The 13,687-nt window shown below is 39.0% G+C and overlaps 1 long non-coding RNA gene across 2 annotated transcripts in view; it reads right to left on the bottom strand.

Annotated features, from left to right (window-relative positions):
- Positions 1 to 13,687, bottom strand: part of LOC141152920 (uncharacterized) — a 737,638-nt gene that overhangs the window by 384,498 nt on the left and 339,453 nt on the right. The window lies entirely within an intron of this gene.

Below are 13,687 nucleotides of genomic sequence, written 5' to 3' on the forward strand. Positions count from 1 at the left end.
TCGTCTCATGTATACATCTACTTGTACCCTTCAATATAACAATGCTGCTAACACTGAGCGCACTCGTCTCATGTATACATATACTTGTGCCCTTCTATATAACAATGCTGCTAACACTGAGCGTACTCGTCTCATGTATACATATACTTGCGCCCTTCTATATAACAATGCTGCTAACACAGAGCATACTCGTCTCATGTATACATATACTTGTGCCCTTCAATATAAACAATACTGATAATACGGAGCGCACTCGTCTATTGTAGACATATACTTGCGCCCTTCAATATAACAATGCTGGTAACACAGAGCGCACTCGTCTCAAGTATACATATACTTGTGCCCCTCAATATAACAATACTGATACCACTGATCGCACTGGTCTTATGTATACATATACTTGTACCCTTCAATATAACAATACTGATACCACTGATCGCACTGGTCTTATGTGTACATATACTTGTACCCTTCAATATAACAATGCTGCTAACACAGAGCGCACTCGTCTCATCTATACATATACTTGTGCCCTTCAATATAACAATGCTGCTAACACTGAGCGCACTCGTCTCATGAATACATATACTTGCGCCCTTCTATATAACAATGCTGCTAACACTGAGCGTACTCGTCTCATGTATACATATACTTGCGCCCTTCTATATAACAATGCTGCTAACACTGAGTGCACTCGTCTCATGTATACATATACTTGCGCCCTTCTATATAACAACGCTGCTAACACTGAGCGCACTCGTCTCATGTATACATATACTTGCGCCCTTCTATATAACAATGCTGCTAACACTGAGCATACTCGTCTCATGTATACATATACTTGCGCCCTTCTATATAACAATGCTGCTAACACTGAGCATACTCGTCTCATGTATACATATACTTGCGCCCTTCTATATAACAATGCTGCTAACACTGAGCATACTCGTCTCATGTATACATATACTTGCGCCCTTCTATATAACAACGCTGCTAACACTGAGCGTACTCATCTCATGTATACATATACTTGCGCCCTTCTATATAACAATGCTGCTAACACTGAGCGTACTCGTCTCATGTATACATATACTTGCGCCCTTCTATATAACAATGCTGCTAACACTGAGCACACTCGTCTCAAGTATCCATATACTTGTACCCTTCAATATAATAATACTGATACCACTGATCGCACTCGTCTTATGTATACATATACTCGCGCCCTTCTATATAACAATGCTGCTAACACAGAGCGCACTCGTCTCATGTATACATATACTTGTGCCCTTCAATATAACAATGCTGCTAACACAGAGCGTACTCATCTCATGTATACATATACTTGCGCCCTTCTATATAACAATGCTGCTAACACTGAGCATACTCGTCTCATGTATACATATACTTGCGCCCTTCAATATAACAATGCCGCTAACACTGAGCGTACTCGTCTCATGTATACATATACTTGCGCCCTTCTATATAACAATGCAGCTAACACTGAGCGTACTCGTTTCATGCATACATATACTTGCGCCCTTCTATATAACAATGCTGCTAACACTGAGCACACTCGTCTCATGTATACATATACTTGTGCCCTTCAATATAACAATGCTGCTAAAACTGAGCGCACTCGTCTCATGTATACATATACTTGTGCCCTTGAATATAACAATGCTGCTAACACCGAGCGCACTCGTCTCATGTATACATCTACTTGTACCCTTCAATATAACAATACTGATAACACTGAGCGTACTCATCTCATGTATACATATACTTGTGCCCTTCAATATAACAATGCTGCTAACACTGAGCGCACTCGTCTCATGTATACATATACTTGCGCCCTTCTATATAACAATGCTGCTAACACTGAGCGTACTCATCTCATGTATACATATACTTGCGCCCTTCTATATAACAATGCTGCTAACACTGAGCGCACTCGTCTCATGTATACATATACTTGCGCCCTTCTATATAACAATACTGATAATACTGAGTCTATTGTATACATATACTTGCGCCCTTCAATATAACAATACTGATAATACTGAGTCTATTGTATACATATACTTGCGCCCTTCAATATAACAATACTGATACCACTGATCGCACTCGTCTTATGTATACATATACTTGTGCCCTTCAATATAACAATGCTGCTAACACAAAGCGTACTCGTCTCATGTCTACATATACATTCGCACTTCTTTATAACAATACTGCTAACACTGAGCATACTCGTCTCATGTATACATATACTTGCGCCCTTCTATATAACAATGCTGCTAACACTGAGCGCACTCGTCTCATGTATACATATACTTGCGCCCTTCTATATAACAATGCTGCTAACACTGAGCATACTCGTCTCATGTATACATATACTTGCGCCCTTCTATATAACAATGCTGCTAACACAGAGCGCACTCGTCTCATGTATACATATACTTGTGTCCTTCAATATAACAATGCTGCTAACACTGAGCGTACTCGTCTCATGTCTACATATACATTCGCACTTCTTTATAACAATACTGCTAACACTGAGCGTACTCGTCTCATGTATACATATTCGTGCGCCCTTCTATATAACAATGCTGCTAACACTGAGTGTACTCGTCTCATGTATACGTATACTTGCGCCCTTCTATATAACACGCTGCTAACACTGAGCGTACTCGTCTCATGTATACATATACTTGCGCCCTTCTATATAACAATGCTGCTAAGGCTATGTGCCCACGTTGCGGACCTGAAGCGTATTTTTTACGCTTCTCCCTGGCGGGAAAATCGCATGCAGATATTACATGCGGTTTTCCCGCCAGGTAGAAGCGTTTGTGAGGCGTCTTTGCATGCATTTCCGCATGTGGGTTATCAAGCACTTCTCCAAGCATCACTTGGAAAAGTGCTTGACAACTTGTTCAGAATGGTAAAAAATAAAAAAATAAACTTTATACTCACCTTCTGATGCATTCTCTGCCCCGTCCGGAGGCTTGAGCGGCTCACGCTGTTGTGTGCAGGACCTGCGGTGACGTCATTGAGTCATGTGGTGGGTCACATGACTCAATGACGTGGCAGGTCCTTCAGACAACAGCGCGACGGAGGGAAAACATCAGAAGATAAGTATAAACTTTATTTTATTCTTTTTTTTTACAGGTTCTTTGGTACCCAGGTCTGGATGAGAGTCTCCTCTCATCCAGACTTGGGTACCATCCGCACATTGATTCCGCAGCGCTTCCGCAAAATTAATGAACATGCTGCGGATTTTTGACCGCAACATATACGCTGCGGAAAAATCCGCAGCATGGGCATTGGCATTGCGGAATGCCATTGGGGACCATGGGGTGCGGATATACATGCGTTTTTCAAGCGTTTACGCTGCGGAAATTCCGCAGCATATACGCTTGAAAAACGCTACGTGGGCACACAGCCTAACACTGAGCGTACTCGTCTCATGTATACATCTACTTGTGCCCTTCTATATAACAATGCAGCTAACACTGAGCGCTCTCGTCTCATGTATACATCTACTTGTGCCCCTCAATATAACAATGCTGATACCACTGAGCACACTCATCTCATGTATACATCTACTTATGCCCTTGAATATAACAACATTACTGATAACACTGAGATCACTCATCTCATGTATAAATATACCTGTGCCCTTCCTTTTGCAATGCTGATAACACAGAGCACACTTGTCTCATGTATACATTTTCTGGAAGCACCATTCTGGTTTTATTGTTTGTTTGTTGTAATTAAAAAGGTGCCATCAACAGAAATGAAAGCAAACTAACAGACGATATAGATGCTTTCCTCCCAGTGCTCTGATTTAACTCTCACTCCACTATCTCCTTTTCCTCACACTTTCCTTATGCAAGTTGACATCACTGTCCTACATGTATTCTGTCAGGTTTCATCAAGAAATTGACAAAGCTGCAAAAAACTTCACGGATTTCCCATTTAGACACAGCATCCCGTAATATGTTTGTGTATGCTGTCCATGAATCAAACAAACATCATCAAATATGAGCAAAATGTTTAATCAGACTCTAAGGCCCTACTGATATCTATTAAAAATATACAGAATAAAGAGTTATATCAGATGTACCCTACACATTGGACTGTTTGCCAATCCTGCAGGAAAAGATGGGCTTGGCTGTTATTAATTTAATGTGTAAAGACTGTTTAATAGGAATTTTTTGACTTTTACAAAAGTGTTCACCAAGTGATCAGATAGTAGTCAAAAAAATTTAATTAGCACTCACCCTCTTTCAGTCAAGCGCCGGCTCATGTCACTGCTCCTGTGTTTTGCTTCAGTAGTGAAGTCACGACTAGAGTGGGCATCACCATTGCAGCCTGACACTGTGCTTGGTGGTTCTTGTTTTTGATTGCATGATTCACAGAGTTAATTTATTGTCTGCAACAATGATGAGAGATGTTTTCTTGACATCACTGCTTCTGCCAAATCACAGATGCCGGAGCAGGCAGTGGCCCGAGAGAGAATAAGTACTATCTCTGTTTATTTTCTACTCTCAAGATCAAAAGTCAAAAATCACAATCTCAACTCAAAATGTAAGAGTCACGCTGGGTATGGGGGAATCCAGGGTGTAACAGCAGGAAAAGGGAAGGGGATCCTACAAGTAGGAAAGGGGGAGTGGAGACCCCTAAACAGCTCAAACGACAAACCTTGTCTCCCCTATGGACCCTATATAGGTTCTGCACCTATCACCGAGCAGGAAACCTGGCCCTAGCTAACCCTAAAGCTAGGCCCTAGATAGGGAAGGGGAGTGGTGAGCACTAGTCAGCCCCACTGAAAACTAAAGTACACACAAGGGAAACGAGCAGGGGAATACACTTAACTTCAAGATGACACCTGAGAGCACACGGCAATAATCCACAAGGGAACTCCAAAAAAATTCTAGCCGATTTCTAGAATTCCAGGCCTGAATAAATAAGAATCAATATCACCAGCAACTCTGGAGAAACTGAGTGTATTTAAGGATACAACAAGGGCGTGCTAGTTAGCAGCAGAAGGTGAGGATCACCACTGGTCCTAAAGGTAGAATCACCAAGCAAGGTGAGGATCACCACTGGGTCCTAAAGGGAGAGGGATCATCAAGATGTTTGCAAGGCCAAAAGCTGCAAAGTTCTACAGCAGTCACACCTGACATACCCGTGACAGTAAGTCATACATAAACACATGTCATTGTAAAAGGTAGACAATATGATTTTCACTTTTAACATTATTTTCAAGATTTTTGCTAATACCCAGAATCTGTGTGTCTGAATGGGGCTAAGCTTTAAGCCAATGCCACACACACAATATAGACAATTATAACAAAGGAGCAATTCTGATAGCAAAATTATATTTGGACATTGTTAGATTGCAATTCTTGAAAGAATTAATAAATTGTAACTTAATTACCATTATACTATAAATATCATAGTTAATGTCTCCATGTAAGGGGAAATAGCAAGCTATGGTTATATAGCTCTTATTTACTTTCAACATTTTCAATTCTTTAAAAAGATATGATAAGCTCCGTCTTGAATGAAGAATACTCAATAGGATTATCAGGGACCTTGTGTTTTCATTTACCAAGATGGCTTTCTGTGTTGTTTTTTTCTACAGGACAATATTATCATTCCAATCTCTTGTTTATTCTGTTAAGTGGTAATCTAAATAACAGATTTTGTTGAATTTCTTTCTGCTGACTGTTTTTACACTTTTTTTTACCTCTACCCTCCAACATATTTGAGCCTATCTCATGAAACAAAAAAAGTCACAGCTCAAGTTGGAATTTTAAATACTGCACAGATTTCTAGAATTATATCATACACAGTAATAATGAATTTGCAGAAGAAGAATATTCTGCCATAAAGTTAGTAAGATTTGTTTCTATGCCTGACCTATTGTACTTAATTCTGTTTCTCTTTAGGGCAAGTTTAAAAATATAAAAATTGAAGGAAAAAAAATATAAATATGGACAATCATATAGAGATCAAAAAATGTCCCCTAAGAAAATCAACATCTCAAGGACTTGCCAGCTCCAAAGATTCCAGAGGAGAAGACCAGACCAGTAGGAGCAACAGGGCCAAACCAGAGCGATGAACAGATGAGGATTGGGGGATGGAAGTATAATGTTACACTTTTATAATAATTTTATAATAAATATATGTATATATTTTTTTAAGTTAGTTTTTTTCTTTTCAAAAGTTTTAAGCAGTCCTAAGAATACTTTAAAAAAAATTAGAGGTGTTAATAGTTTATTTTTTATCAATTAACAAAATACAAAGCAAATAAACAAAAGAGAAATCTAAATCAAATACCGTAAATATTTGGTGTCACCACCCAGGTACAGTTGCAAGAAATTTTGGAAGGAACTCAGCAGGGAGGTTCTTCAAAACATCTTGGAGAACTAACCACAGATCTTCTGTAGAGGTCGCTTGTGCAAAACTTTCTGTCTCTTCATGTGATCTCTCACAGCCTCAATGATGGTGAGATCAGGGCTCTCTGGGGCCAAATCATCACCCCCACGTCATTTTGTTTTTCTTTATGCTGGGGATGGTTCTTAATGACATTTCCTGCATGTTAGGGCTCAATGTTCTGCTACCAGATAAATTTAGAGCCAATCAGCCCATCCCTGGTTTTATTGCATGATGGATAAGTAACTTCTGCAACAGACAAATATCCAAATATTTAAATTTTTCACCGATCACTGCAGAACACCTGCTGCCATTTTTCTGTTCCCAGTTTCTATGTTTTCATTTATATTTGAGCCGCTTGTTCTTGTTTCTATGTTGAAGGTATGACTTTTTGGCCACAATTCTTTCATGAAGACCACTTCTGGCTATACTTTTGTGTACAGTAGATGGGTGTTACTGTGCACTACTGGTTACCAGTTCCGAGTTGATGATACTGCTGGTTATCTTCAGATTTCAAAGAGAGGTAAGCATGATACATCCTTCATTTGCTGCATTAAGTTTCCTTGGCCAACCAAAGTGTCTATTGCCCACAATGTTGCTCATTTCTTGCTGCTTCTTCAAAAGAGCTTGAACAGCACATCTTGAAACCCCAATCTGCTTTGAAATCTTTGCCTGGGAAGAGACCTTGCTGATGCAGTATAACTACCTTGTGTCTTAGTGCTGTACTCAGCACTGCCATGGTGTATGACCTGTGATATGAAACTGTCTTCTACAACCTCACCTTTGTAGCAGAGTTTAGTTGTTCCTCCCCAGTTTTAAGCCTCCTACACAATTGCTTCCTTCTGTTTCAGTTAATGGCTGTTTTTAACCTACATATGAAAATGATTATCACCTGTTTAGTATAACTAGTTACTCATACACCTGACTATAATAATACAAAATCCCTGATTTTTGCAAGTATATCTCGATGAATTGATGCTGCTTTGAAGGCAAAAGGTTGGTGACACCAAAATTGATTTGACTTAGATTTTTCTTTTGTTCATTCACTCTGCATTTTGTTAATTGATAAAAAATAGACCATTAACACTTCCATTTTTGAAAGCATTCTTAGGTGTAGAAAAAAAATCTGCAAAGTATCTAAAACCTTTGCACATTAATGTGAAAATTAAAAATATTTTTTTATACCTATATTAATTATTTTATATTCTACTCCGCTTGTCTTTGACCTGAAAAATGTTATATCGTCTAATAAATAATTACGACATTAACTTTAGTTAAAGATCAACTCATAATAAAAAAAAGGAATTTGCATACTGCTACCAGGCTGTAGTCAATCAACAAAGGCATATATATATATATATATATATATATATATATATAGGAATGTAGACATTGGACATCATTTCAAAAATATGAAAATTTGGGCTATGATAACATTTTATGCTGTGACTGAGATAAGTGATGTGCCATATATTCCATAGCACCCACTGCTTCATCCCCATTAATTTCTTAGCTGGTGAGCAAAAACGTCCAGTGGTGGGCTATATTTCATAGTACAACTTGCAGGACGGGTGGGGCCGCCAGTGGCGGTGGTGGTGTTTCTGCCAGCAGCCCCCACATTTTTAGCTGTAGTATGTTTTTTTTTGTTTTTTTTCTGATACACTACCTCTTTCATTGCTATTTTTTACCATAGTTTTGTACAAAATGTATCATTAACCTTTGACAATCTTTTGAGCCCAAATACATTCCCTTGCCAAAAAAAATGTAATACGAAATCCTAGATAGGGAGATACACATGCATAAAGCAAAATGTGGCAGCAGACCGCAGTATAGATGTGCTGTGTACAGTTGTAAAATTGGACTAGTAAAACAAGTGCAAAAACAAACATGCACAGTTCAATGCTTACATTTTTTACATTTTTTTTGTTAAATTTTTTCATCAAAATTCAATCATGTTCCAAAAATTCCAAATTAAGAATTGCTTGGTAAGTACACAACTTAAAATCCAGCATTTGCAACAAGGCTATATAAGGTCACATTAGCCTTTTGTGACTGATATAATCCTCTGCAATGTGTAAATGTGCTCTTTGATTATTCAATTTGATTTAGTCGTATTGCATATAGTTAAAATTTGCCATAATCTGTGAAAAAATTGACTCAATTTCGATTTGTATCAAATTAATTCAATAATATCTAATATACACATATTGCTAAGGCGCACAGGGCAAAGTGGCTTTTTAACCATTGGAGACTTCAGGCACAGGTAGTAAAAAAAAAAATAACTGATGCACCCCTAGTCCCTACAGGGCCCTACATTTTAGCCTAGTCAGTCTTTCAATTAATAACAACGTTGTCCGAGGTACAATGATGTGGTCTTCCACAAACAGTTGCCAGAAGGTTGGAAGCACAAACTTGTCTAAAATGTCATGTTATGTTGGATTTTAAAAACTTAGTCCAAAGCAAAACCAAAGGATGTTTTACACTAATGCTCTTATTATGCAAAAGTAGTAAATACTGTAGATATTTGGTATTACTACAATTGTATCAATCCACAAAATAAAGATGAAAGTCCTGTCTCTGGCAAGGACATATCTACACAGGGAACCTTTGGGGGAGGTTTCTCAGATGCTGTTGTGATTGTTCCACTTTCTCCATGTTGATTCTCCTTCTCCAACTCAGGACATGGGGAGAAGATCCTGTGTCTCTCCATCCTCATTAAATGCCTTTATACAATATTTACTTAATTATTTATGATAGACCAAATTTTAAAAACTCTCTCAGTATTCAAACTTTCAACCTATATTATACAAGGCAGCAACCACAGGTTGCACTGGTAATAAGACAAATTTTTTATGCCTAAAGAGCTAAATGGTATACTTCTTCCTTACAGGCATACTGTACTGATACATCTCTATATATCTGTAATATAGTAATATTTCCAACCAAATAACTTTAAAAAAAATATGAAAAACAATTACAATAATCACACTTTGAAAAAAAAAAAAGACATCACAAATCAGTAATAACAAACATACTTTGCTTTCATGCCATCGTAACAACCTGTACAATACAGTGAACAGTATATTTACGATCATTTTCAAATAGCGTAAAAAATTGTGATTATTATTTTCTCCATTATATCCATAAAAAAGTAAACATAAAATTATAACGCATTTATTATAAAGCAATTAAAATGACAGGTCATCTCTCAAAAAACAAGACATAATTTAGTGAAGTTTATTTAAAAAAAATGATGGCTGTTACAACTTTGAATGAATGACCCCAAAAATTTTCTAGTGATGTAAACAAATACATAATTACATTTTTGTGATGCATGTGGGTATTTTATATACAGTATGCTTGTGTGCATGTTTGTACTCTGTATATACATTTGTAGTGTGTATGGTGTTTTAGCCTGTGCTTATTTTATTGTATTGTACCTAGTGTGAATATGCATTACAATCTAGCTCATCATAGAAAAAGCAAAAACTCATACAGCCACATTGATGAAAAAATTTGTAGAGCCTCTTGTATACAGTGATGCGTAAAAAAAGTCAAAAAACACCTGTCCGGTAGTTAAGAATAAGGATGACTGAGCATGCTCGGATAAGGAGTTATCCGAGCGTGCTTGGGTTTGGATAGAGGAGCCGGTGTACTCAAGTCAAATGCTTGGGTACCCACGGCCGCATGTATCGTGGCTGATACACTGCCGCTAAACATGCGGAGAATGCAAGATACATGGGCATTATCCGAGCAGGTTCGCTCATCCCTAGTTAGGAATCATTGAACTCTTTAATAAGACCCATACTGTTAGGCTATGTCCCCACAATGAGTTTTTGGTGAGTTTTTCACGCTGCGTATTTTCGAAAAAATGCAAGTAAACTATTTTACTTAATGGGTGCAGAAAGTTTTCAAGATCAAAAGCTCACCAAATACTCATCATGGGAACGTAGCCTTACCGATGATTGTCCATAAGGAGTGCTTGGCTATGGGATTAATTTTGTACATCTCTTTGCAAAGTGTATGGCTTAAACAACTGGGGCTAATAATTTGGAGGGGCACATATACTTTTAGCCATATAGTGCATATCCCGTACAGGAATTAACGAGTACCGCCTGTATGGCCTTGAGTCAGTGTTGCAATGTTATACACTTTACCACCATGTTATCATTGTTATGTGTTCCCAGGTTGACATCCGGTGTGATCATGAGATGTGATACATTTCTCACAGCTTTGTACCGATAAAGTGTCAGCATATGTTAAGAAAAGGATCCACCATGGTACCATGCAGAACAACATGAATAACCTACGTGTATGATGCAATAGATAGATAAACCATGACAGATGATCGATAGATACTACCAAGAGGATAAAGCTAAATATAAATTGATTTAATAAAAAATAGGAATGTTTATGATGACACATACATCCCCGTGTTTGGAGGCATGGAGGGTGCAACGTTCACTTGCTCTAATATCTACAGATTGTAAAATAGTTCTCTCTCTGTCTGTTTGCACTCGGCTTCTTTCCTTTTTAGGAACATGTTAAACGGCAGTGTTCAGTAATTTGTCATTTTCACGTTAGGATTCTGCATAGGAAGAGGTTAAGTGTTAGATATTAAACAAGACACAATCACACATAAAAGCCACCTGAAGACGCCGAAGCCCATTCTGAAAAGCACAAGGCACAGGCTTTCATGGGGCTTGTTTTTGCATATTGTCACATAAAATGTGTTATCTTGCTAGCTTCAAAACCTTTTTTTTCCTCTTTACATTACCATCTGTTGCAGGAATCTAAACTTTGAAAACAAATTTAATTGATAGAGCAAGGCATTATGGGTAAGTCTTGGCTTTATGCCGGCAATTAGAATGGCATCACTAAAGATATGGCTGAAGTTGAAAAAAAAAAAAAAAGCCCAAATATTTTCAGACAGCCATTTTGAATTGCTACAAGTTTTTACAAACTCGAAATAGCAACTAGCGTAGATGAAGAAAAATGAAAAATGATCTATTTTAACACTCTTTTTAAAGAGAGCCTGTCACATCCAGAAATGCTAAATCTGCAGGTAAATAGCATTTAAATCATGGTAGGCTGGTTTACTGGAGCAGCAGCTATAGGGAGAAAAGGAAATTTGTCTCGAGTCATTTGGCCGATTCAGGGGAGTATGAGAAACCTATCACAATACAATGAGCACACTGTAATCACTACCCTGAATATTCACTGACAGCCAGCTCTGCACACGCATACTGCAGAGCAGGCTGTCAATGTGCTCGAGTGATAAAAGCACACTCACTGTAAGCCCCAAAATCTAGGCAGACATTATTTAAATGGCATTTACCTGCAGACTATCACTAACTTCAGGTAGTGTTTCAGGAGGTGACAGGTTCCCTTTAAAGGTATATTAAAGATGTGTTTTTTTAAGACAGATAGACATGTTAAAATATCATCACTAGACCTTTCATCCTTATTAGCTGAGCCAATCACAGAAGCTCTACAATTAGCTGATGTAGATGACATCCAAGAGCAGCTTTAGGTTTCACATGCACCCATAGACTTGTATGGGTGCGAACCGATTATCAGATGCACCCAGAGCATGTTGTGATTGTTTTTTCTCCGTCGTGCCGAATCAGCATGAGAAAATCATCGCAGATCTGCACTTCCCCACAGTATAACATTAGGCTCGAGTGGAATCCGATAAAACATCCCTTAGTCTGTCACTTAACTTTGATTAATCCTTTAAAACTTCCTTTTTTGGGGGCAGCGCAAACTGCAATGAAAAAAATTGATCCTACTAATGCTGCTGGCAATCATGCACAGGGATGTATAAAAAAAATGATACCATAAATATGTCAATCTATCATATGTTCTGTGTTGTGTTACCTAGACTGTGAGCAATTTTTTTGTCAGCAGAGGTATTAAAAAGAACCTGTCAGCACAATTTTGTAATGTAAAATAAAGATGTAGCTGTTATGGCGCAGTAATACTGATTACATTTATGCCGTTGGTGAAGAAATCCGCTATGTTGTTCTTTATCAATCACCATTTGAATTTTTCTGCCAATTAGATTTCAGTGCACAGGGGCCAGACTGTACATGGGGTCTTCTCTTCCCTGTCTGTGACTGCCCCAGCCAATCCGCCTGCCTCTGGTCTGTGTTTCTCCGGCCCCTCTGCTTGCCCTTCATTCTGTGATTCCCCAGCCCCTTCGCCTGCCTCCGGTCTGTGATTCCCCGTCCCCTCCGCCTGCCTCCGGTCTGATTCCTCTGCTTCTCCGGCTGCCCCCTATCTATGATTCCCCGGCTTCTCGAGCTGCCCCCGGTCTATGAATGACCAGACCTATTTTTACTAGTACAGGGAAACAGGTTTTCGATGGCTTGGTATGCCAAAGTTAGGCTTTTCAACTGGAGTCTCTGGGCAACAGGGAGCCAGCACAGGGATTGATAGAGGGGAGAAGCCTGCAAATAGCAGGGTGACAGGTGGATTAATCACCCAGCACAGTTTAGGATAAATTGGAGGGGTGCGAGAGTGGTAGAAGGGAGGCCACAGAGCAGGAGCTTGTAGTAGTCGAGGCGGGAGATGAGGGCGTGCACGGGTGTTTTTCTACATTCATGGTTGAGGAATGTGTGGATCCCGAGATACTTTGAAGATGGAGCCAGCAGCAAGTGGAAAGGGCTTGGATCTAATGTTTGAAGGACAGATCAGAGTCAAGCTTGCAGGACTGGGGAAAGTGGGCATCCATTCACTTTGATGATAGGTCAGTTTGGGGGGTTAATGAGATGGTGGAAACATGATGCATTCTGTTTTATCCATGATAATTTTTACAAATCTAGCAGAGAAGAAAGATGAAATACAGGACACACATTGTGGGACTCTGGTTAGCAAGGAGGTGATATCAGGTCCAGAGAGGTAGATCTGTGTGTCATCAGCATAGAAGTGATACTGAAAGCCGTGAGACCATGAACTGTCCCAGGCCGAAGGTGTAGATGGAGAAGAGCCTGGGGCCTACAAATGAACCTTAGGGGACACCGATATATAGGGGATGAGATGAGGATGTGGTGTGTGAGTGGGAGACACTGAATGTCCTGTCAGTTAAGTATGAAAAGATCCAAGACAGGGCCAAGTCTGTGATGCCGAGAGTCTGTAGTAAGAGGCCATGGTCTACTATGTTGCAGGCAGATGACAGGTCTAGGAGGAGAAAGACAGAGTAGTCTGGTTGGATTTGGCAGTTAGTAGGTTGTTGGTG

The sequence above is a fragment of the Phyllobates terribilis genome, unplaced genomic scaffold (genome assembly GCF_046119375.1).
Source record: "Phyllobates terribilis strain yellow unplaced genomic scaffold, ASM4611937v1 Scaffold_7__3_contigs__length_470593459, whole genome shotgun sequence".
In the NCBI taxonomy this organism is placed as follows: domain Eukaryota; kingdom Metazoa; phylum Chordata; class Amphibia; order Anura; family Dendrobatidae; genus Phyllobates; species Phyllobates terribilis.